Consider the following 25,345-nt stretch of genomic DNA (forward strand, 5'->3'; position numbering starts at 1 on the left):
TAAAGTTAGGAGCTTTCTTTCAATCCTTTTGATGCGAAATGAGTTGATTTACCTTTCCAGACAGCATAAAATATTAATTAGTTATTGTGGTTTAAACCAAAAAAATTGCATTGAAAACCACTGGGGTATCATATCTTCTTAAATTATGTATAACCGTTCATTAGTATTTATGGTTTGTTACTAATGTATACTTTAACTAATAATTTTTTGTATGTGGTTCAGTTGATCCAACAAGATTAAGGTTGATATTGCCATGAGAACTAAACTCGTACAAACAACCTTGTTTCAGGCTGTTGATCAAAGTCGATTTTCATTACTGAATTAGCGCTACCAGCTGTTTCCACAATAAGTTATTCCGAAATTAGTTGTCTAATTTCGATTTTGATCGATTACAAGAGGCAGAAACAATATTAATTAGTTTTCGAACGCAATTTTGCGTTCTAATCGCATGTAGTTTTTGAATACAACATTTAGATAGCTACAAGTATCAGTTATTGATTTGTGTTACAATGTCAACGACTCGACTTTCAGTATATCGTAACTTGGAAATCCAAATCAGTATTAAAATTAGCTTGAATTAATTAATCCCTACAGTTTCATGTTAATCTTCAAAGCCATAACTGTTTAATAGCTTAGATTTACGACCAGAGTTACGTTTAAGTTTACTACTACATTTGACAAGAGCTCGAAGACATGTAACAAGTCAAACTAAAAGTAAAACGCCTCATTAATTAATCTTGCTTCTCAAATGTTTAAGGTTACGACATATTTCAAAACCCACGCACGCATGTTCCTTTTAACGGGTTAAATTGAATGGGCCTACCCTTTGAAGTCAAAAATATAGCTATGAAAGCAAAATTTATGGTAAAAGGAAGAATAAGAAATGGTGGGTAATAAAACACTTTCGAGGTTTTTATTTCTAGGGAATAACGATGACCCGATTTCGGTCTGAACGGCTATTAATATGCACCCTCTTAACATAAGCCGTAATAAATAAATTTCCTACATTGCTTCCATTTTAAAAGCTTCCAACTAATACATCATTGCGACTTAATATAGCAGAACATTAATGGAGATGAATGGATCGTTAAAATTGCCTTCAATTCATTATAAATTGCTCTATAAATTCCTTAAACCGTTTTCTATCAATGTTTTTAAAATTGCACTTTAGCTGACCAAAAAACAAAATGATTTTATTAGCAATTTGCTAGAAATTATTAAATTAAAGACCATTCAGTCCCAATTACTTTTAACTATCAGTAAATTGAAAGCTATTGTGTTTGATTGATTTTTAGAGTGCTCACGATTAGCCAGTTGTTTAATTTGTGTTTGTTTCAAACATCAGCATTTACGTTTATCACAGTTTTTTCCACATTATATAATTAAATTTTCATTTATTTGATAAAAGGTTAATTAAACAATTTCTGAAGGCAAATCCAATTATTATAGCTGATATGAATTGCGTGTCTCTTCTCTCGAGAAAAATGTATTAAAACCTTATAATTAATATTTATAACAGATTTATAGTGTAATAATTGTTTACCTATCCCTTCGAATAGACGGATTACAGCGAAAGCGTTTCAAACTTTGGTAATCCTCTTACTAGCTAGACCTAGTTTAAAATGTAAGTGGGCTGCTGATTTTATAGACGGTGAGAATATAATCTTAGTTTGCTACAACACATAAAGTTAGAATGCATTATGTGCCTGATACATTAAGACAATTTAAAAATTATGAAAAGTCTAAACTACTCTAAACAACGTGGCATAATTAATTTCTATGAAACAACAACAACCACATGGAAGACTCCATAAAAATCCAAAAATTAAGTAGGACACTCAATCTATATTTATTATACTATGAATGAAAATAAAAATAAAAATTCAACCAGAAGTAATCAGTCATCAAAACATTGTATTGTCACCAAATGTAACCACCAAATTCATTATGTAAATTGAAAATGTGAGGATTTCATTAAAAGCTCCTCTGAGAGTACTTCATGTGTAGATAAAAGTTAAAGTGTTTTATGTTATAATAGCGTTGAAATGCTCTATTCGCACGCCTTTTTAGAGCTACTTTTAAAAGCTAAAGGTGCTGTTTCATTACACAAGTGTTTATTTTAACTGGGTCTTTATTACGGTACACAGCGCCGGTAATGTTAAATGGATTTAGAGCTACTGCACAGTCTCAAAGGAGCCTTTGTTGAGGAAAAGTGGAAATTCCCGTTAAGTTTATCATTTTTATAAAGGGGACACCCTGGAGAATTTGCTTTAAAAACTACAAAGCTTAAAAAATGCTTTTAGGGGACGTTTTGGTTCCGATCTACATTTAGTGCTGGATTTTATTGTATAGCCGGCAGGAAATACAATTTTAATGCTAAATTTGACTTATAAAATTGGACATTAAATAAGCAATGAATGCATTTTCTTTTTGTTATAATGGAACTTTCAGACCTTTGATGACACTAAAGTATTGGTTTGGTTAATGAATATACTTTTATATAGGGTGGTTCAAATTGATTGTAGGATAATTCAAGTGTGGAAAGTACATTAAAAATAGTGCCCCCTAGCGGAGTTAGAGCACCTTAAAGGTGAGCCACTAAAAACCATTTTTTTTTCTTGAGGCATATACTTAGGGCCCGCTAGCTCCGAAAAGGGGCACTAACCATAGTTTATATGACACTTTGACGTTTATTTTTTATGTTCTACCCTTCAAGTATCCTACAATCAATTTGGACCACCCTGTATTTATCTGGGTTTATTAAGAAATCTTACTTGACCTATATTTTATTTCTGAAATGTGTATAACAACTTTATGGATATCAAAAGCATTGCAACTACTTTGTCACGTCTTGTATTATAAAAAACGATTATTATTCATGAAAATATGTTCTTTGACTTTGAGAATATTAAAAAAGTTTCTTTCCAAGTCAACAATCGCCGGAAAGCTGCCGTCAAGTCGGAAGCCGCAGTCAGACAGGAAATCAGAAATGTAAATACATAAGAACGTTGTCCAGAATAATGAAATTTAAATTTATATGAACTTCAGGAAAATTAAACGGGAAATAAATTTTAGGGCACGAGATAATTAAATTCTTGCGCACCAAGAAACGAAATATTAGGACATTTTCGAAAAATTATGGTTTATAACGTAAATGATTTTTGTTACTATTTTCAACTTGAATTCACTTGTGTTTTGAAGAATAAAGTCCACTTTCTGTTATTATTTTGTCAGCTTAGAAATCTTTCCTATTTAGTTTAGATTTAGCAAGTAGTAAAGTACTCAGCAGTAGGTATCCTCTCTTTTTATTACAGTCAGGATATTCAGAAAACTTAGATTTTCCATATTACAGGAAACCTAACAAAAATATTTATTTTACTTTCCAAATTGTTCTACAAAAACGTCATTTGCTGGTTTTAATATGCTTTTTGATTTCACGTTCACCCTGAAAATTATCTTTCACTCATTTTATCAGAACACCGGAAATGTTTTGGCTAAAACTGATTTGCCATCTCCGTAGAATGTCCTAATGGTAATTTTTAATTGAAAACCAGCAACTGACATTAATACTTAAGCATAAATTGCCAGTGTAAAATATCAAATATGCAAATGCCACTCAACATAGTCCAACCGACTAAAATGAAAGTTTACTAGCTCGAATTTCTCATTTAAATTCATATTTTATAGCAAACTATTATCCCTTGTAAAACCAAATTACTAATCAAGTTTTACCAACCCAATCCTATTAAAACGGTATAATAATTGAATCTATAATCCGGCAAGCATGAAAATCGATATTTACACGTACATATCTATTTTAATTTAATAATTCAACAATATACTCAAACTCGTGTTTGTTGTATGAAAAACGAATAAATTTATGTGGACTCTAAATTTTTCAGCAATTTCCGATTCTGCTAAAACAAATATTCATAAACTGGAATTATGCAGCTCTATCATTTCTTTAATTAGATGTATGTTTGACTAGAAGTGATTGTGTTATGTTGTTCCTTTTATTTCCCTCATAATCTCACTCTACTTAACCAGGTAAAGCAATCTAATATATTTTTTAACTTGATAGTAAAATTTGTGAGGAATTTAAAAAACGTCCCCGAGTGCTGTAATATGTCACCTTCTTCGACACTTTCCTGAAAAATTGGGTACATCTCCCAACTTTACGTTTGAACGCTTCAGCAGTCTGGCTCGTTACATAGAACATTTGCTCAACGACGTCCTAATTCGGGCTGGCTAACACTGAAACATTACTTTTACGTACAGATCGATCTATTTCAGAATTACCGTGATTATATCCTTCTGTGCAAGGTGGTTATGTTCAGGTTTAAATTACCGTGACTTTGATTTTTGTCGTTCTTTTTAGATTAACTTAAGCGTAAAGTGCACTTTTTTTTTAGAACAGAAGGTAATGTGTTAATTTTTTTTCTGTTTCAGTTGAAAAGCGTTTAAATTAGTGTTAAACTACGTTAAATGTGCTTTATATTTTCATGAATTTTGAGCATACTTAAATCTGTCACAAAGGTGGTGAGTGTCAAATACCACTCCATAAAACTATAAAATGATAGTGATGACAATTTTATGGCACAAAATGCATTCTGCGGTAAAATAACTAATAATTTGCCATGGAAAAAAGTATTATTACTATTTTCCGGTTAGACTAATTTGAAATATTGCTCCATTTTAATTAACAACATTAACGAATCCATAATTACGTATTAATAGCAATTTTTTAGGAGCGTTAAAATCCAGACATTTGGTATGAATGAGCTAAAACACTAATTTGAAGTTAGTATTGTTTATACATCTTAAAATCATTTTTTTATTAACATTTCTATTTCACCTGTACTATCGCACAAATTAACATTTTCTTTCTGTATCTTTAAGATAAATTTCCAGACAAACAATTTTCAATATTTAAGTAAATTTCATCGTTTAATTACTATCAAAAAAATCCTTTCTTGACCCAAGAAATAGAGATAACATTATACAAAAATTCCTAAATTATTACGCTTTCAGTTTCATAGGCTGACCCTCCATTTTCCACATGAGATCCCTGTTAACTCTCCTGAAAAATTATTTCGCACGTCGGACTATGGAAAGGTTTTAAAGCCGTGTTAAGCCGTCGCTGTAACGGACTATTACGTTGTTAGGTTAATTCTGTTGGAATCTATCCAAGTGTTAATTTTTAAAAAGTGATTTTACGACACAAATTTAGAATTTGTAGGCTTGATTATATTGTTCCTGCTAATAGTCCTAGCTTCACCAATTAACAACAAATGAAAGTGACATTATTAATTCAAGCACATCAGGTACAAAACAAAACTAGCGTTAAACATAACGAGCAAACTACTACAAGAAACATCACTTGCAGCTATAAACCAAAAGTTTCAATTAAGGGAAACTTGGTTTACGCTAGAATTTAGTGCACAATATGTCCGAATTTCCATTTTGATCGTCTTGCCACTTAAGGCAGGCAGTTTCACTTTGGACCGGAGAATCGTAAAAATTTATCGGTCATAATTTTGCAAACTTCTTATATTGAGTTGCACTTTGAGATCGATGGCAATTTTACGTTATTTAGTGCTCCACTCAAAACGGTTTCATTAAGTTTGTGTCTTCTGTGATTTATATTGAAGCAAAGAGTGTTTTTTCAATATATTTCATACATATAATTTTGATACTCTAGTAAAATTATTATGATTATTATTAGGTATATCAAAGAGAAATTAATTAAGTTTGTGGCAAGCATATTAAATGTAGCACGTGCACATTTGACTCGGAAAAGGCATCGCAGTTCCGTCGTTTCTAGTGAGCGCTTGACAAATAAATAGTATCACATTTTGTTTTGTAACCCCTTAAAAAGGTCTTAAAGGCCAAAAACACCATAATACAATCTTGTAGAGGAATTTTTTCTGCAACTTTCCTTATTTGTATTTTTTTTGTAACTCCTCAAATAAAGTTAGTTTAAAAAAGCAGTTTGGTGCATCCTGTCACTTAAAGAGGCTCCTAATTTAATTTTAAACGTCACGTGAGACTTTTTTAAAGTTCATGTGTGTTAAATAGCGAAATATTATTTAAAGAGTCACGTGACTCTTTTTTTTAACGTCAAAACGGATCCTGAAGATCACGTGAGTTTTGATGATTAAAAATGGAAAACGTCAAAAATCAAGTTTGTGTATTCTGAACTGAAAATGGCCAACCTGAGGGCAAGAAACATGACAAACTACTTAATATTCAAATGGTGTTGACTTTCGTTCAAGCTAAAGTATAAACAAACCGACAAACCACTAAAATATTCGTTAAATTTCCAGAATTTGGCAGTGCAAAGTTCCAGTCAACTCATAAAATAACTCCATGCCGGAAGAAATGTGTGTTTAGCTAAGCAAATTGACTTATCTTGAAATATTTGTGTGAGTTGTTAATTTGATGTGTGACATTAGAATGTCACATAGACTAAACCTTGACTGGAAGTATTTAATTAACTCCGAATGATAAACCAATACCTAAACCGTGATGTCAGTATTAATTACACAAATTGCGGCAAACACAATATTGTTTACGAACGTAACCAAGTTTCGTGTAATAATTACGCTGAATGAAACGTGTCTCTAGAAAACAAATTCGAGAGACTAATTTAAAGTCCAATTGCGTATTCTCGGCAGAGAAGAAACTTTGAATATTCACATTTTCTACCCCTCTGTTTTCCAATCGCTAAAGTTCATTTCGAAGCCTCTCGGGTATTAAATTAGATATTTTGTAAAAGTTTTTGGGGCTGTTGCCGTTCCTGTATAGAATGTTTGTAGAGAATTTCAGCGTGCCATCTAAAACCACAATACTTCAAATAATCCAAAGTTTTGAGTCAAAGTGTGAGGGAAGACGGATGTTGTGCTATTTTGATGAGAACTGAATAGCAACGAGAGTTTTGCAATGTAGTGTACAAACACAAATTTGGGCGTGTTGTAATCTACGGCCTGTCAATAATGCATGCATTAAATTAAACATAGATAAAGCACCTGACAGCCATAATTGGATAATATTGAACCGAATGACGTATGGCTAGGCATCATAGTGCAATTAAATTTATGTCTGCCGTCATGTCGATCGTGGCTTGTCGTGTTTGCGACCATTTTTAAAAGTCGCTACCGATAACGTCGCATTTTTTTTAAATATAAATTTTAAAACGTTTTGATGAAATATTACTTTCAGTTTGTATGACGGCACAAAATTGCCAAAGCTAAATTGGATGCATACAAAATATAGAAATATTAACAAAAAAACAGCTTATGTTTAAGCATTTTGCTTCTATCAATGCAATCCAATCATCATTAATTTCCTGAAACTGTGTATACTGGTAACTTAAAAGAAAAAACTGCTGAATTTTTCACATCTGAATGCCTACCTAGCTCAGTTCATTATCGAAGGGCATACTCGAAACGGAGTAGCACAATTTGGATTTTGTGACAGCATAACGTGATTAGTGGAAAGTGTTGTGAACCGTGTTAATCAGAAAGTAAATTTTCATTGACTATGCAAATGAAAGCTCAAAAAATTTTCCGCGGTTCGTTACGTAACGAAAAAAACCATCTGAATTCTGTCGACGAAAAAGTCTTCTTGTAACTATTTATTAACTGGAAGTGTAATTAGCGTTTGCATAAAAATGAAATTTATTCTATTCAGCGTTGCCTTAAGACGGGAAGCTAAATTTTAGAGAAATGCTAAACCATCAACCGGAGTTGCAAATTTCCTTTTATGACGTTAGTCGAATATTATTAGAGGCAATAAACAGGAAGTTTCAATTAACTCACTCGGTTTGATATGAAGGTTTCGGTGCAGAATTACTTCAAATTTCCAGTTGCAAGCTGATTACTCATTCAATTAATTCGGTTAGATGTTAATGAAATGTTGGTATTCAGAAATTAAATGTCGATAACATGTGAATTATAATATTCAAGCTCAGTCTTTTTGTTGCTGTGTTTTATGCTATTGTCAAATATTTAGTTTTCTAGAATAAATTGTAAAAACCGTAAGAATAACAGTCAAATCAAACTCAATTGTGCAAATTTTAAATTGTTGAAATCCGATGTCGATATGAATTTCACTCACTCAATTTACTGTCGGCATATCATTTTCGTTTACAGCTCAGTTGACACGGTTTGAAATATCCTGTTTGCATAGATATCGCAAACATTGGCCAATATTAACCTACATTTGGTATTGTCCATTCACGGTTTCATTCATCTCCAAGTCACAAAGAAAAATATGTTTTTGAAAAAGGGTAGACTGAATTTTCATTTATAAATAAATATTAAAAAGAAGTACTTTTAGCCCAGTCAACAAAAAAGTATAGAGGGAAATGCTTGGAACGCAAGTTTTGATTTTGTAACTTTGTTTGGGGTAATTTGTTCCTGCGTGTAACTTTTGAACCAGTGGGGAGGGAGTTTTAAAAATCTCACTTTCCGGATTTTGTTCATATCTCGGAAACTGTGTGTTTTACCGGCATGACCACTCTATACAGAATAAAAGCTGGTTAAAATTTCTATAAGCTTCATCATGTTTTCGAGATATGCAAATGACTGTCTGTAAGCCTAGCAGACGACACGCGACTTTCTAGAGCGGATATTTTAAAAACTATACAAGATATGTCGATAGTAACCTTCGAAAATACTGACTAAAATTGCATTTGTGACTTTCCTTCATTTTCAAAATGATTTATCACAGTTTGAGTCGAATAAGAGTTGTTTAAGGAAAAAATTCTATACGTCCCTCGATTTTATAGTCAATTTACTGACTACACAGGAAATTTCAAGACCGTAATACCCAAATTTTGAAAATACTGACTGAAATTGTGTTGCATTTGATTTTAACAGACATTTCTTAATTTTTGATGGTAGTGATCACAGTTTCAGTAAAGTAAGGTTTGTTTATGGAAAAAAATACAGTACGTTTGTGGATTTCAAGGTCAATTTACTGGTTACACAGCAAATTTCAGGACCGTAATACCCAAATTTTGAAAATACTGACTGAAATTCTGTTTCATCCCATTTTAACTGACATTCCTGCATTTTTTATGGTAGTGATCACAGTTTCAGTAAAGTAAGGTTTGTTTATGGAAAAAATACAGTACGTTTGTGGATTTTAAATTCAATTTACTGGTTACACAGCAAATTTCAAGACCGTAATACCCAAATTTTGAAAATACTGACTGAAATTCTGTTTCATTCCATTTTAACTGACATTCCATCATTTTTTATGGTAGTGATCACAGTTTCAGTAAAGTAAGGTATGTTTATGGAAAAAATACAGTACGTTTGTGCATTTTTAAGGTCAATTTACTGGTTACACAGCAAATTTCAGGGCCGTAAACCCCAGATTTCGAAAATACAGACTGAAATTGTGTTTCATAGTGTTTTAACTGACAATCCTTCCTTTTTGATGGTATTTATTACAGTTTCAGTGAAGAAAAGGTTGTTTGTGGAAAAAGTGCCACACGTCCCTGTATTTTAAAGTCAATTTACTGGCTACAGACCAAATTTCAAGACCGTAATACCCAAATTTTGAAAATACTGACCGAAATTCTGTTTCATTCCATTTTAACTGACCTTCTTTACTTTTTGATGGTATTTATCACAGTTTCAGCAAAGTAAGGTTTGTTTATGGAAAAAATACAGTACGCTTGTGGATTTTAAGGTCAATTTACTGGTTACACAGCAAATTTCATGGCCATAACCTCCAGATTTCGAAAATACTGACAGAAATGGCATTTCATTGCATTTCTGACTTTCTTTCATTTTCAAAAGGATTTTAGTTTATGACGCATAGTCTCCGAAATAGTTAGTTGTTAAATAGTTAGCAGTCGGAGTTATCCGGCCAAAAGGACCAAACATTTAAAAAAAAAAGTTTCGAAATTGCCGAAGTTTAATTGCCAATATCTCAAAAACTATAAAAGATATTGAAAAATTTGACTTAGTGCAACTTGTAGTAAATTTAATCTGCTATCGGTAAAACACATAGTTTCCGGGATTTATGTTTACCTTCTATACCTTTCCTTCTATACTTTCTTTTTCAACATTTGTTCATTAAATTTTTCTTGTACTTGATATTAATCTTAGCTTTCTAACAATTTTCTATTCTAAAGAATTGATTTATCTGTCAAATTTGATGTTTTAACAATAAAAAACTGGTATTTCTTTATTATTCTGCACTAGTGCAATTATCAGTTAATATAAAGATGGTTGCATGGAAATGTTTGACCAACTAGTAAGGTTTCAGTTTTAGGGTAAACAAATATTACAGAACCATTTGTGCCTAAAATATTTTAGATTTTTCTTTTCAAACATATATACACATATATCGTTTAATTCAGTTTTTTATATTTGTTTAATGCTAAAAAAGATAATATGCAAAATTATGTAGTTCTTTAACATTCTAAGTTGTAACACATTTATGAATAATATTTTTGTTTCCTAAAAGCCCGTTCAAAATGTTAAACCGCACTGGGTCAAAAACACAAATTTCACATTTCACTAACACACTTGCAGTGTTTTCATGTTTTAACCAAAAAACCCTGAATTGATTCCCGATTTGTGGAAAAAATTAGTGTTGTGAATTTTTACCGTGGTGCGTTTAACATTTTGAATTAATAGCCCTTCTATTCCCCGAGGTCAACAAATGTATGCCTGTACATGGTTAAAATTGGTTGTTTAGGGTTAAACCGACGGAAGGGAAACTGTTTTTGGTTTGAGCTGAAGGCGGTATATCAAGCTGTAATGAGTTTGTATTGTTGTGTATTTGAAATGAATATTAAATAGTAAGAGGATTTATTGTAATAAATGAACAGTTTAATCCTTTGATATGCTCATTGAAATTATTAGACCTGCATTTCTATCGGCTTTACAGGAAAAAAAAGAAACATTCTCTATCGATTGGTTTTAATTTATTTAAATCCACGCATTTATCCTTTGCACGAAGTTTTAAATTAATCCGCTTTTTTCCCGGAAATGCATGTAAATTTGCAAAACTGTTTTAACTGCGCATATTCGAGAGGAACAAAATTTACAGCAATTGGATATGCAAAAGTTAATTTGGAAAAGGAACTTTTCGATATAACCAATTAAAAATTGTAATTTTGAATTTTGTAATTTTTTTGTTTGAAACATGTATTGTCAGTGAGAAACACTTTTGCATAATTCTGATAGGAAATGAGAATATGCACTTAGTAGATGAAATAAGAGAGCTTCTTTGTTTTTAGAACAAACTTCTAGTTTGTTCCAACTTCGACTCGACTATTCTGTTGATTATTACAAGACATACACATTAAAAATGTATTATCGTAAATCTCCGTAAAATTTACGATCCTGAAGAAACTTATGTGTTATTTCTCACCAGATGCTCCCTGATACCAACTATATGACGTGATAAATAGAACAACTTCTGCTGCAAGAGTTTGCTTGGTTATTATGTGGATTGTTCCTTTCAACAACTACTCCAGAAATGAAATGCACATAAAATGCAAAACGGAAAGGTTCGATGCACTGCACTGTAAAATAACCTAGATTGGTTCATAAAAGGGGCATCGCCCTTTATTTTATACGTCATAAAATGGCTTTGAAACTTTCCAGAGCATTAGAATGTATCAGTTCTCTGATAAATTGTAATATCAAAATGTCAACACGACACTCTGTTTACCTAATATCCATAAAGAGACCCCCCGAGTCAAGCCTAGAGTAAATATTATTTTTAATTTGCCAACACTAGTGCCGTAATAAAGCGTCTTTTTAATAACAAATCCCATAAGGAACTCTATAGTATCTCGTTAGCGTTCATCCATGTGTTTCCTTTATTCATGTAACGTAGGCGGAGAAGTTATTTTGCGACATTGTTGTAAAAGAACCTTTCTATGGCTTGCTCTCGGAATAAAGCAGGGAAGCAAAATTTTTTTTGTTGACTTAAAACGCTTTTTTCGTGCGCAGTGGATATTAGACGTTTTGTTCATTCACAAAAGGACGTGCTATTATTATTCGGACATCGTTCTCGTTTTTACAGCTTCGTGGTTGTATGGTGTGGGTCGATCAGATTGTATTAAGTTAATGCATGAAATCAGTGTTTGTTAGGGAGAAATTTACTCCTTAGATTAACAAATTTACTAGCCACATGGAAGCAAACCATACTTTGCTGAAGATGGTGCACTATAAGTTTTACCAAAATGTCTTTAAATCCACAAATTACTTAAAATGTGAAACCTTGTATACTTTACAGTCATCGATTCTGCTTCTTAAAAGCTACATAATTGCCAACTGTATAATGTACTAAAATTGTACCGTTTCTGAGATATTTACAGTCAACTTTCTGTATTAAACTGTAGGTGTAGTCAATACTCATCATCATATTTTAGATTATTTTTTAGATAATTTCCGTAACCGTTTTTTTAATGGGTAAATTTTTCTATGACTATTTAATAATATGCTTATTACTCACTAGTTTTAGAGGTATTAACACCCATTACCTACCCGTGAGTAATGAGTCATTTCTCTCAGTCATTCCACCCGAGAACACCACCAATATATAGCAAAAATCAAAGTAAAATGGAGTGACGTAACAGTTAATAGAAATATAAATGTTTTGAATGTTGCTACTTCATTTGTCAAATTTAAAATATTTACCTTCCTGTGGAGTCCGTAGTTCCTAAAACTTGATTTTCCTGCCTTGCTGTCAAATTTGAACACTCAAATAGTCAATTTCATCATTTTTACTATCAAATTTGAGTCGATTTCATAATTTTTACTCGCTAGTTGAAGCAATTTAACAGTTAATTTCATAATTCTTCCTATCAAGTTTGACCACTAAAACCGTCATTTTCACCATTTATTCTGTCTAATTTGAGCAGTAAATCAGTAAATGTCATCATTTTTACTGTCAAATTAGAACACTACAAAAGTTAATTTTATAAACCTTTCTCTCAAGCTTGATCACTAAAGTCGTCAATTTCATCATTTCTGCTGTTAAATTTGAACACTAAAACAGTCAATTTCACCATTATTACTGTCAAGCTAAATCACTAAATCAGTCTATTTCATAATTCACACTGGCTAATTAAAGCTATAAAACAGTTAATTTCATAATTCTTCCTCTCAAGTTTGACTACTAAACTCGTCATTTTCACAATTTTTTCTGTCCAATTTGAGTAGTAAAACAGTGAATTTCACGATTTTTACTGGCTAATTGGAGTACTAGAACAGTTAATTTCATAAATCTTTCTCTCAAGTTTGACCACTAATACCGTCAATTTCATCATTTTTACTGTCAAATTTAAACACAAAAAGGAAATATATTTACGTCATATTTTGACAGATAAAATTTGACCGTCAGTTGCAGCTCTGTCTTTTGTTGTTCTAAACCTGGAAACTATCAAATTCAATTCCATAGAGGTACAAAACAAGGAAACATCTTTGAAAAGTAACAAAATCAGTTTGATTTTATACCTTCATCTTAACTTTGACTTAATTATAGTATATTTTTAAATATGACAACCGTAAAAATCGTTTTCATGAAGCTGTAAAACTAAAACACACACTTAAAATCAGTTTAAACAGTACCAAAGATATTTTATAGATTTATCAGTAAAATTTTGACAGTTATGACATTTGGCCGTCAGTTACAGTTCTGTCCTAAATCTGAAAACTGTCAAATTCAATCCCATGGAGTGTTATTTTCTTTCTCTATGAATATACTTACTAGTCGTAGAAAAAGTATGTTATTCTACACACATGTTATTAATAGCTATTACTCACTTAATGATAAACTTCATCATCGTCAGTAATAGCTATCATTCCATGCTCGTTGAATAATATACTATTTTGTTTCAAACCGTTATTATTTTCCAACAAGGCTTGTCTTAGTAAATCACCTGGTACAATTTCGTCAGTTTCACAAGGACATTTCTTAATTATCAGAATTACCTCTGCCTGAAGGAAATAAATTCAAAATGTTATGTAATCCGGATTGTTTTTATTTAACACCACTCGCAAATTGAACAATATATTATTCAGTTAGAAGTATGAACCACGGAACCAGTGAACAAGGGAAACAAATCGCATAGATCATGTAGGAAGTGAAACTTTCCGGAGCCCCTTATCAAAGCGTACCAAAAAAAAAGTGGGGAACATTTGTTACCAGTTCCAAGTCCGAATATTTTTCTATACACGTACGGTAATTTGGCAAAATGTCTACTGCAGTCGATTGCAGGCTGCATGTTAAAGAACTCAGGTCAAATTTATGTGAATAATGGGAGGCCAACTTGGCTCAAGATAACGACGAAGTATCCCGGGAACGGCAAACGCTGCTAGGGTCAACGGAAAAGCCATATGTTTAACATAACTTTGTAGTTCACGATTTACATATTATATTTAACATTTTGATAGGTCTTATAAGGACGAAGTAATTACAGTACTCAAATAGTAAAGCACAAATCTACAAGAAGTTTGTTCTGACAAAATTTGTCAAACTGTTTGATTCATAATTTTGACTAGTAAAATTTAAACTTCTACAGTTTTAGTAAACTGTTGCTCTCCTGATACAAAATCCAATGTTGTGCACAATTTGGCAAAAATTGATTTTTCTACCAAGAGCACAGAAAATGCACGAGGTAAATTTACCTTGTTGCGTTTCTGCTCTCCTGATACAAAATCCAATTTTGTGCACAATTTGGCAAAAATTGATTTTTCTACCAGGAGCAAAAAAAATGTTGACTAGTAAAACTTAAACTTCTACAGTTTTAGTAAACTGTTGCTCTCCTGATACAAAATCCAATTTTGTGCACAATTTGGCAAAAATTGATTTTTCTACCAGGAGCAAAAAAAAATTTGACTAGTAAAACTTAGACTTCTACACTTTTAGTAAACTGTTATTAAAAAATCAAATATTTACTATTATCCTTTTCAAATTTGCTTTTTTCTCTGCGTTTAAGCCAACTCCCAATAAACCGCAATAATTTAAAAACCCTTAACTAAATTTACTTTAAAACTAAATAGAACGGCTAAAACTTTGCCAGATTTTGTGTTAAAAAGTTTAATCCACCTGTAAGCAGTGACAAAGTTTTTATTTTGTATTCAGAGGCCAACTCTGAAGCAACAAAGAAACGAATAAATTTAAATAATTAGTTTGTTAACTTCACAACGTGTTAATATTTTATTTTTTGCACAAAAAGTTCTTTTCGAGACATATTACCGGTAAATTGTTGGAAATTGTAACTTATTTTAATAAAGTTTTGAAACATTCAGTAGTTTTAATACAAAACAAAAAAAGTCAGAACATTTTGGAAGTATCATATTACATATTTATTCTAAAACGTCAATTTCCTCTTTTGTTTAAATAGATAAAATTGGATTTAACTCGTTTGTTCGAAGAGGATTTAATATCAGAATTACAGTTCTATTTGCACACTTTATCTGTATTTGAAATGAAAACGAAATAAATCAACAAGAACGTATTAACTAAAACAAGATTTCCAGGAAATAATGTAAATCCTAATTAGCATTTGGGACAAATATGGAATTAGGTCAGTGTGTGGGTAGGATATTTGTAGCTGGGCGTAGGTTTACTAATCCACAGTTAGCAGTAAATATTTAACTAATAAAGATTAGAGATTTTTATGGTGGTTTTTTTATACATATTTTGTGACCAAATAACTCCTACTAGAATAAAGTTATACGAAAGAGCGATACATTTTCGAGACAGTTTCTGGTTGTTCCACTTCTTGACCTTTGTCATTCTTAGCCAGTTTGGTTAACGCCCGATCCCTTATCAAACAATTATCGGGTCCGCCTATTCTAAATGCCTTGCCCCAACTGTTTCAGCATCTGGGTTTGCCGTAGTTATTGGATCATTTGTTTACGTAGCCGAAGATTCCACTAGGATACATCTTGTCCAAGATAGTTTAGACATTTCCAAAATCATTTGTTGCATATTAAATACCAAACAGTAAAGTTAGGCGTAAGAAAAATGACCAGATTTATTAACATTCAAAAAAATTATGCCAGTTTGGCAAAAAGTTTATTCATTATTTTGGTCACAAAATAACTTTTTTAGGAAACACCCTGTACATAACAATGTTCTCTTAATTTGCTTAAAATGATTATATCCCAAATTTTGAAAAAATATTGTAATGGTGCAGTAATAAGCAAAAACAAACATCAACAGGAATTGTTTAACATTGTTAGAGAACTCCTTGTCCTAATCACTCTAATACATTTTAGAAACTCCTTAGTCTTTCTCTCAATAATAGAATTTGCAGATGGAAATCTATCTATCTATCTAATTAGCCCTAAACATCCATCTATGGAACCTCTTCTTTTTCCTCCATGTCTCTCTATTCTTCTATTCTTCTTGCGCCACTGTAATTATTAGTTCTTCCTGTTGGTTGGTCATGGTTTTTGTTTTACTATAATTTATTTTCAGTCCCACCTTTGTCGATTCTCGATCTAATTCTTCCATCATTCTTTGTAACTCTTCTGTAGTAAGTGATTCAGAGTGAGTGTTATCTCACCATCCTATAATGGTTTTGTTTACTTCTTTATATTCTATTGTGGTTGTTTTCCATCGTTCTAGCAGAACTATCCTTTTATTGTTGAATGAAAGGATATGGAAATACCAGCCCTAAATATATCAAATATTCTTTGAGCTAGGCATTTGGTTCCAAACGTACTGTATTGTCTTGTCAAACATAAAGTTTATTTTGAAACTTATGGCCATATAACAGTTTCAGGATGACAGATACAAAGTTGCTTTAGGGGAAAACGAGACTGAACACTGTAATGTCGTTATTTTTCGATAAATCGGCATTTCTTCAGACATGGAATGTTTATTAGAAATTTATTTTTTTTGTGTTAAAATGAAAAAGCAGAAAGGATTCGTTGAATAAATTGGATAATAGCTCAAATAAACAAAATCCACAACAATCAGATTTGAAACAAAGCGGATTGTTCTGGTAAATGTCTACGTTTTAGCCCGCCAGGTTAATTTATTGCTCAACAATTAGGCATCAATACCACTGAATAGCACCTAAATAAGATTAGTCTTCCAGTAAGATCATTTGCAGCAGTTGTTCTAATTATGTACCTGAAACAAAACAAGCAACACAAATATGCGATTAAACAGCGCGCATATTAATAAGCCACCGAAACTTTTAATTATTTCCTCCCATTTTCCATTTAAGATCCGACAGGAAATAAGCTGCCAAGCTGATGTACAATAAGCTTTATCATATTCAAACATGAGATTGATGAATTTCCAGTCTTGGAGACAGTAGAGATTCACGATTTTTTGCGTGAAACTTTAAAGTAATTAGCACAGTTTTTGACTGAAAACTTTCAGTCCCTTTTCCAAGTGAAAAACACACTTTATTTACCGCCCTTCGTTCCATCTTAATGAAACCAGTAAACATACTTAATTTAACCAGAAATTGGTGGGTAGAAACAAAAACGACCTGAAGCTCCACAGTTCGAAACAAAAATAGCAGTTTTCCTTTCGAAAATAAATGGTCTTTGCAGCAGGGGTGAACCCAATCGTTAAAACACTTGGGTTTAAGCATTTGGCCCGGGGAGGCTCCGATAATTGTTTGATAAAGGGTCGGGCGTAAACTAAACTGGTCAGGGGATGATGAAGGTTAAGACCGAGAACAAGTCGAAACCAGTAAGATAGGAGACTTGGAAATATTTTGTCCCGGTCTGTCTTAGCTGCTTGCGGAATGAATAATGGATCCTAGACAGTTTAGGCTGTGGTCGGAATCACAATAAATACCACCCTTCGATTATATAGTATTTGATTTGAAATTGTTATTAACATTAACATTTATGTCAAAAACAAACTTATTTTGGTCAGCAGTTTTCAAATCCACTTGATTTGGAGTTTCTGCAATTCTTCTTCAGTAATTGCCATTTTGCTGCACAATGAATATTCGATATAACTTTCCGCTACCGTACTCGACTTTCAACCTCCATGGCGCTTTGAGAGTGGTAATATCGCCTCCAGCATTGACCAATAATGTTGCAGAAGAGCGCCTCAGTCCATGTCCGGTAAAACTTTCTGGATCAGAGAGTCCAAAAAATTACGCCAATTTTGACTTTTGACACCTATAGGTTGAGTAGTACATTTTCCATCCAAATATCGCAAGAAGATTCTCTATCTCAGATTTCTCTCTCTCGGAAAGCTTCTTAAAATGTTTGGATGTATATTATGGAAGTAACTGCCTTTGTCTTGGACTTGGCTGATATCCAAAAAGGTTAATTCGTTGCATCGACAAGCACCTGCGACTCCCATGATTGTTGCAACCTGTAAAAGGTCTTCAATTTGCACTTCAATTGCACTTTTAACATAGATTTTAACATCGAACATGTTTTGTCCACATTGAAGAAGCACCAAACCATTTCTTCACATTAAAAAAATAGGATAATAGAACTTCTTCTGTAACTGCTCCTTCTTCTATACCCCTTTTTTTCTCCAGTTGTTGAGTTTCACTTTTACTTTTTGCTGGTATAAAGTTGCTTCTTGCTGGATTTCAGCAGGAATGAAGAGATTCTCACTCAGTCACACCCTGTATACTCGGTCCCGTTGCAACATTCAAAAAGATCATTTAGGTCATCAGAATTCATCATATTCTAATCATAATTGTATAATATGTTTTACACCGGATGGTTCAGTAAAAAGCGTATGCCACGTGCAAATATTTATCAAATCAATAAATATTTGCACTTTTTTTTTTGTACTTTAACTATAATGCAATTTTGAAAGATAAATCCAGCACTGTACCAATTTGACATAAAAATAAAGAATTTTTGAGGAGTATTTTAGCTTAACTAAAGCATACTGAAACTAATGAAAAACACAGTTTATTACAATTTAATAAAATGCACTTGTGTACCAGTTCGTGTTATTATCACGCAATCCCTGATTTATCTAAATATTTTGTTAACGTTACGATTTAATGAAATCCCTTTGAACGGCAATTGTAAATCTCCAACCAAAACGTCCCGACAACGAAATACAACACATTTTGCGTTATAATCACGACCGCCGTGGCGAAACATTGCATCGCAAATGTTTGTTAACATGGAACATTTATATTTGAATCAGTGCTTAATGGGAACGTGGAGAATACGCGTTGCATTGGGAAGGTATAGAGGCCAACCTGTGTAAGCAGGATCATCCGTATCTAAACAGTACGAACGGTTTAAGTCTATTACGTTAACAGTTTAATTGCATCCGATAAGGTTTATTATTGGGTTGTTCGATTTGCAATTCTAGGTTTATTACAGCAGATTGGTATAGTTTAAACTGGTCTGTTGAGTGTTATTATACAGGTGTGGTAAAAATGGCATAAGCGTGACAAAGACAAAACACCTCCAAAAATTTTAAGTAGGCCATAACTTTGCCTTAGTGTTGTCAAACTGACTAAATTATAATTATTTAGATAACTTTGTTATTAGAACATTCCTAAACATTTCCATTTACTTTTATAACATATTTATTTCGGTTTCTGTGTAATTTGTTTTAAAACTTAAGAATAATAATAATTGTTTTTCGTTTACTGATCGAACTCACGAACTGCTATTGCATTGCAACCCCTCCCTATTGTGGCATACTTCAACTGTCAAATAAGATTACAATCTATCATATTTGTTTAGTTAAAAAAACAATAACAGAGCAGTACCAGTGATAATCATAATAATAAGCAAGTATTATACCTCAATATTGTAAGATTTTGGCAAAACAACAAAAAGAATTGACCCTTTTTACGCCATAATAATGCCAAATTACATGTCAATAGAACTGTTTGAAGTCTCGTTTTGGCAGATTGGACATAGCTATTACGATAATTTATCCGCGAGAGGGCGTTTTGCATGGCACACTAGATATGTTTTGCTAAGCTGGTTATATTTGGTGTGCTTTCACATTAAACAACCGAAACTCTACAAAAGTTGTAAAATGTTTTATTGTTTTTCTATTTGCTAATATCAGGTTTTGATAAAAAGGTGTGTACTATAGTAAATAATTAGTAAGTCGGATTATAATGGTGAACCTGCTTTTACCAATGCAAATACAATAATACTATAGATAACACCACAACATGCTATTTGCAATGCTATTTTATACTGTATATCCAGCTAATAAGTTATTTAGCAACAAAAAAGTAATTCAACAATACTCACTTGATAAATATTTTCATGGAGAGAGTTTAAAAACTAGATCATTTCCAACAAGGTTTTCATAACCTTTAAATAAGTCGGGGTTTCTTTCGGGATTAGGAAACTTAAACCTGCTAGACGTTGCTCTTGGTTCATAATCTGACACTCTTATATCACCTCACAAAACTCACCAACAACACAAATATGCAACTTTACTATACTTTTTAGTACTTTAGTGAACGATATTCCAATTTTAAATTGAAAATAGATATCATAGTGACAACAACAATGACAACTAGTAATTAGTCGTTTTCTTTCGGATCTAAACGCGATATGATCTAAAAATCACGTGGCCTGCGTATAATTTTGTAATCATGAGGTCATGTGATTTTTAGAAAAAAATAAAGTGGCTCCCTTCGGCGGCGGATTCTACGAAATAGCTTTTAATCAAATGTCAAATTTTGTGTCTTCATGGCCTCCTATTTAAAATGGAGATCTAGATTTATAATGTTTATATGCACCGCCCTCTGTACAAGAAAGCCTAGAATGTCACTTTTAATGGCGGCATTAGCGGTTTTCGTTTTGTACACAAACCTATGCAGATGCAGTAGAAAATATGTTTTTTTTTTATTTTTTCGTGTAGTTGATTAGAAGTTGTGAGTGAAAAATCAAAGAACGCTTCATTCCTGATCCAGATATGTATAGATATGGCTTTTTATACCCAATAAAGTCCAGCCAAAGCAAGTTTGGTTAGAACCCTTTGTCCTGGAAAGTACAACAAACTAATGTGAAAACTGCTCAATCAAAGAAAATTTGGAAATCCTTGAAGCTAGGTAAGCAAAACTGATAAATGGGTTTTATATTATTACCAAGGCCTTTCTTTTAAAATGTAAATGTGCCAATGGAACTTCTAAAAGCTGTCCTGTTTCTTCAGAGTAAACCTTTGTTGCTCTCAAAATGCAGGCGGCCTCAAAATGTAACTCACATACCTATGTATGTAAGAGGCAATAAGTTTACTGAATGAGAAAGCATATTGTACTTACCACTGAGTATTGTGTTGGAGTAAAATCATTCCAGTTCAAAGCTTTCAACCACTGTCGGGTTCGAGCAGGGTCTTTTGGAAAGTAAAAGACTGACACTTTTGGGCCTTTCAACAAATTGCTTTTACAATTTGGCAAACAACAAGTAGACGGCATATTGTAGAGGCAATAGAATTTAAGTTAAAAAACCAACAACAAATTATAGAACAATGAAGGAACAATAACAATAGTGATAACACAATAAAATGAACACAAACTACACTTTCACTAGAACAATAAACATATAAACAACAATATATAATAGCAAACAAAAATTACTTTGGCAAGTAATCCCAAGTCTTGACTTTAAACCTTAAAAATTAATTTAATCATCGAAAAACTCAATTTCCACAATACGAATTGTCAACCAGTATTTCGGCCATATTGGAATTTTTGGCATGCACCTTCTTGGCTTTCTTGTACAGAGGGCGGTGTTATATGGCCTACTTGGTATTTTTTTCGTTTTCTGTCTTTGTCCCACGCATGCAATTATCTACGTTTCTCTGTCAGTTACACGGTTTTCCTATGGTCGGTTTTGGATTTACCACACCTGTATACAAAACCTCACAGTAAATTATTTATTATTTAATGTATATTTTCCATCATAGTAAAAAGTCATTTTTTAAGAAAAATGTAAATGTTAGTTAAAAAATAGGGGATTCTGATGAACCATGTTGATTCTGATGTATATCCAAAAGAAATTTTATACTATGCATCTATATTCTGTAAAACTTTTGTATTTTTGAGACAAATTGGATAATGAGCTTTACTCTATCGTTGACTCACTCTTTACAACAGTTTGCCAAAGTTGTTTCAATAATTACCATTACTAAGGCTAATAATTATTTTACCCATTAAATTAGACAAAATTATGTATGGAACACGTTTGGAAACTTCTATTTTATATAGCTCACTTCATTTTCGAAATCTTTTGGTAACATAATACAGATCTAGATAAATAATTATTGAACAAAATGAATAATTTAAAATTACATTAAACTATTAATGACACAAAAATTACAGTCTTGACTAAAGAATAATTAGTAAAAACTAACACTGGCAAATGAGATTTTAGACCCATCTAAAAGTGTGATCCAATTTCATCGTTTTCTTTACTTTTCCGCCCATAATAAGCTAGACCCACGTTGAACAAACAAGAAAATGGAGTGACTCAAATTGAAAAACAAACAGGCTCTAAGGTGTTATTTATATTAGGAAAAGGAAAGTTTGTTCCAGATTTATTTTGCTCGTTTTGTTACGAGTTGTGTCAACATTGTTCAGATAGTTTTTGCCACTGTGGCGCATATGTTGTGTCGACCATTCGTAAGGGAATATAGGATTTCTAGCAAATCTACAAACATTTATTTATGGTGCTATGTAAGCCTGTTAGTTCGCGTACTCCACGTTTTCATGTATTGGAATGACATTGCAGATGGACCATGAAAGATATTAAATTTTAAAACGTCTCCCACTCGAGCAAAGCTGACAACCAAACTGACTTTTCACTTATTCCGGACCGAGAATTCTAATTGAAGAAAACTCTTTCTATTCGTCATCTACATCACGAAACTAAGTAATATTTCTTAACAGCCCCAAACTAATGAACAAGTAACTAGTTAACGTAATCTTAAGGGGAATAGATTGTAAACTTGATAGTTGGCGAAAGTTTTCAAACTCTAACAAGCGGCAGTTTGCTATTCGATGGCGTAAGATTTCACGACCTGCGGTAAGTTTGTATAAAACTAGAAATCAAGTAAAATTGAAGTATAAATTGAAATATGCAAACCGTCTACTTAAAATACGAATTTTGTGTGTTCTCGTTGTGTTGTTGTTTTTAAGTTTTAATACAATATACAGGGTGGTCCAGTTTTAAATGTCAATAATTCACCATTCCATAGCCCATTAAAAAATAAGTTGACATGCATTATGTCATTTTCCTGAAAAATGCTTCCTAAGAAAAATACAGTCCTTCAAATTTTCGTGTTTTTTGTCATAACTGTCAAACCGTTGTAGCAATTTTGATCAAATTTGGAATAAGCACTTATGAAATTAATACTTAATATGAATGACGTTTGCCAAAATTCTCCAGTAGCGTAAATACAGGAAGATGGATTGATTCTTTACGTCACTGGATATTTTTCAAAAAATTTAGTTTTTTTTACTTTACTTGTCCAATTTGACAAAATAAGTACCTCTTATAAAATTCTGATTTGAAGCTTTGTTTACGAGATAATTGAGTTATTACGTTCAAAGACCCAAAATCAACCCAATTTAACTTAAAAATTGTCTTGAAAACAGTGAAAATTTACTTAAGAAGCTTAAAACATGTCTTTGTAGCCAATTTTTATAGTTTCCAGACAAATTGAAAGACTTTAGTTTTGAAAATTGACAGAAACGAATAAATTTACTTTGAAACGGTGAAAATTGACTTGAGAGGCTTAAAAATGTTCTCTTGACCAGTTTTCACAAATTGGAAGATTTTAGCCTTGGCAACTGACTTGAAAACTGTGAAAATTTAAAACTGTCTTTGTAGTCAGTCGTTATAGTTTTCAGATAAGTTGAAAAACTTTAGTAGTGAAAATTAGGTTGTAGTCATGAAAAACTACTTTATCTACAATTTTTTAGTACAAATTCACACATTTCAACCTTGAAAATGGACTTGGACAACAAAAAGTAACTCTAAACCAATGAAAAGTGACATCAAAAGCTTCAAATTTCCATTTGAAGTAAGTTTTCATACTCTGAAAATACATTTCAATATTTTAATCTTGAAAATAGTCTTAAATACAGGATGTTGACATTACATTCATAAAAATTGACTTGAAGACTAACTTTTCAGGTTAGTTTACTTTGCTTTTCATTTTCTTAGAACTCTGGTCTATTTTTAGGGCTTTAAAACTGCTTTCAGCTAGGAAAATCGAGTTTTAGGGTTATCTTCACCAAGTTTTTGACATAGGAGACTTAAAAAACTATTTTTACATTTTTATAGGTTTAAACATGCCATTTCCAGCTTTGTCAGTATTAAATTGACTTCTAGACGCTTCACTTTGCTTTAAAACTGAAAAATCGAATTTCAAACAATTTTTTATAGTAAAAGTTATGTTTCAGACTCTTCATTGATGAAAGTAAATAATTTTGGCATTAAATGCTACGTTATTAGTCATAAACATTAATTTTTAGAATTAAATTAGTCCAAAAATTCGGACTGTTACCAGTGTTTAATTGAATAAAAAAAAATCCTGATTTTTGACTATTTTCAGTGTCAAAAGTTAACTCGTAAACCTCACAGATGACCAGATTTGAATCCTTTTGAACCATTTTAAAGTAAAAAATACAATAACCCAAGTAGACATTTTTGTCAATTTTGAATAATATCTAGTGAGCGTAGAAAATAAAGACTATCCCCTATATCGACGCATTTAAACAATTTTGAAGGTCTGTGTCTTCCTTAGGAAGCGTTTCTTCAGGAAAATGACATAATGCATGACAACTTATTTTTTGATTGGCTATCCATTGGTGAATTATTGACATTTAAAACTGGACCACCCTGTATAATAAGTGTTAAACTAAGCACAGAATAGAGATATTCAAAGAATGTATTGAACAATAAAGAGCCAGAAATGAGTTATTAGCTTTTCTTATGTCTTAAGTGTCAAAATGTCTTCAATATCCAAACAATTTTTTGAGCCCATTCCAAAGAAAGTTTCAGAGTTTAAATGACTCATGTCTTATCTTCGATGCAGAAAATTCATCATCACTTGGCAGTCATTTTCTTCTTCTGAAGAATCATAGTTATTGTCAAAGTTATCAACATCCTTATTCCATTCTGCTACATCCGGTATAGAACTCTTCACTTATTGTTTCAAGAACTTGCTTGTTCGGGGTTTTTGTTTTCTGTACATTTTTGATTCACTGAAATCTAGATTTGTTTGTAATTAATGTACAGAAATAAGGACATGTAATAAAACAGTCCAGACTAAAATCGTTAGCAAGTAAGCCCATAGATTATCCAGCCAAAATCGCAATAGTAACACATTTTACGAGTGGAGCCCTCCCATAAACTCGGTTCAAAAA

At 32.1% G+C, this 25,345-nt stretch overlaps 1 protein-coding gene and 1 long non-coding RNA gene across 2 annotated transcripts in view; one reads left to right on the forward strand and one right to left on the reverse strand.

Annotated features, from left to right (window-relative positions):
* The window catches only part of LOC145734182 (uncharacterized), a 153,377-nt gene extending 132,780 nt beyond the window's left edge, over positions 1-20,597 (reverse strand). Inside the window, exon 1 of the long non-coding RNA XR_014179371.1 lies at positions 20,217-20,597. This is a non-coding gene — a long non-coding RNA (uncharacterized LOC145734182). The remainder of the gene's footprint in view (positions 1-20,216) is intronic.
* Positions 1-25,345, forward strand: part of LOC145734179 (dipeptidase 1-like) — a 129,257-nt gene that overhangs the window by 24,685 nt on the left and 79,227 nt on the right. The gene's annotated exons all lie outside the window — the stretch shown is intronic.

Source organism: Ips typographus, linkage group LG9 (assembly GCF_016097725.1).
Source record: "Ips typographus isolate SLU linkage group LG9, UJ_Ityp_2.0, whole genome shotgun sequence".
Taxonomy (NCBI): Eukaryota; Metazoa; Arthropoda; class Insecta; order Coleoptera; family Curculionidae; genus Ips; species Ips typographus.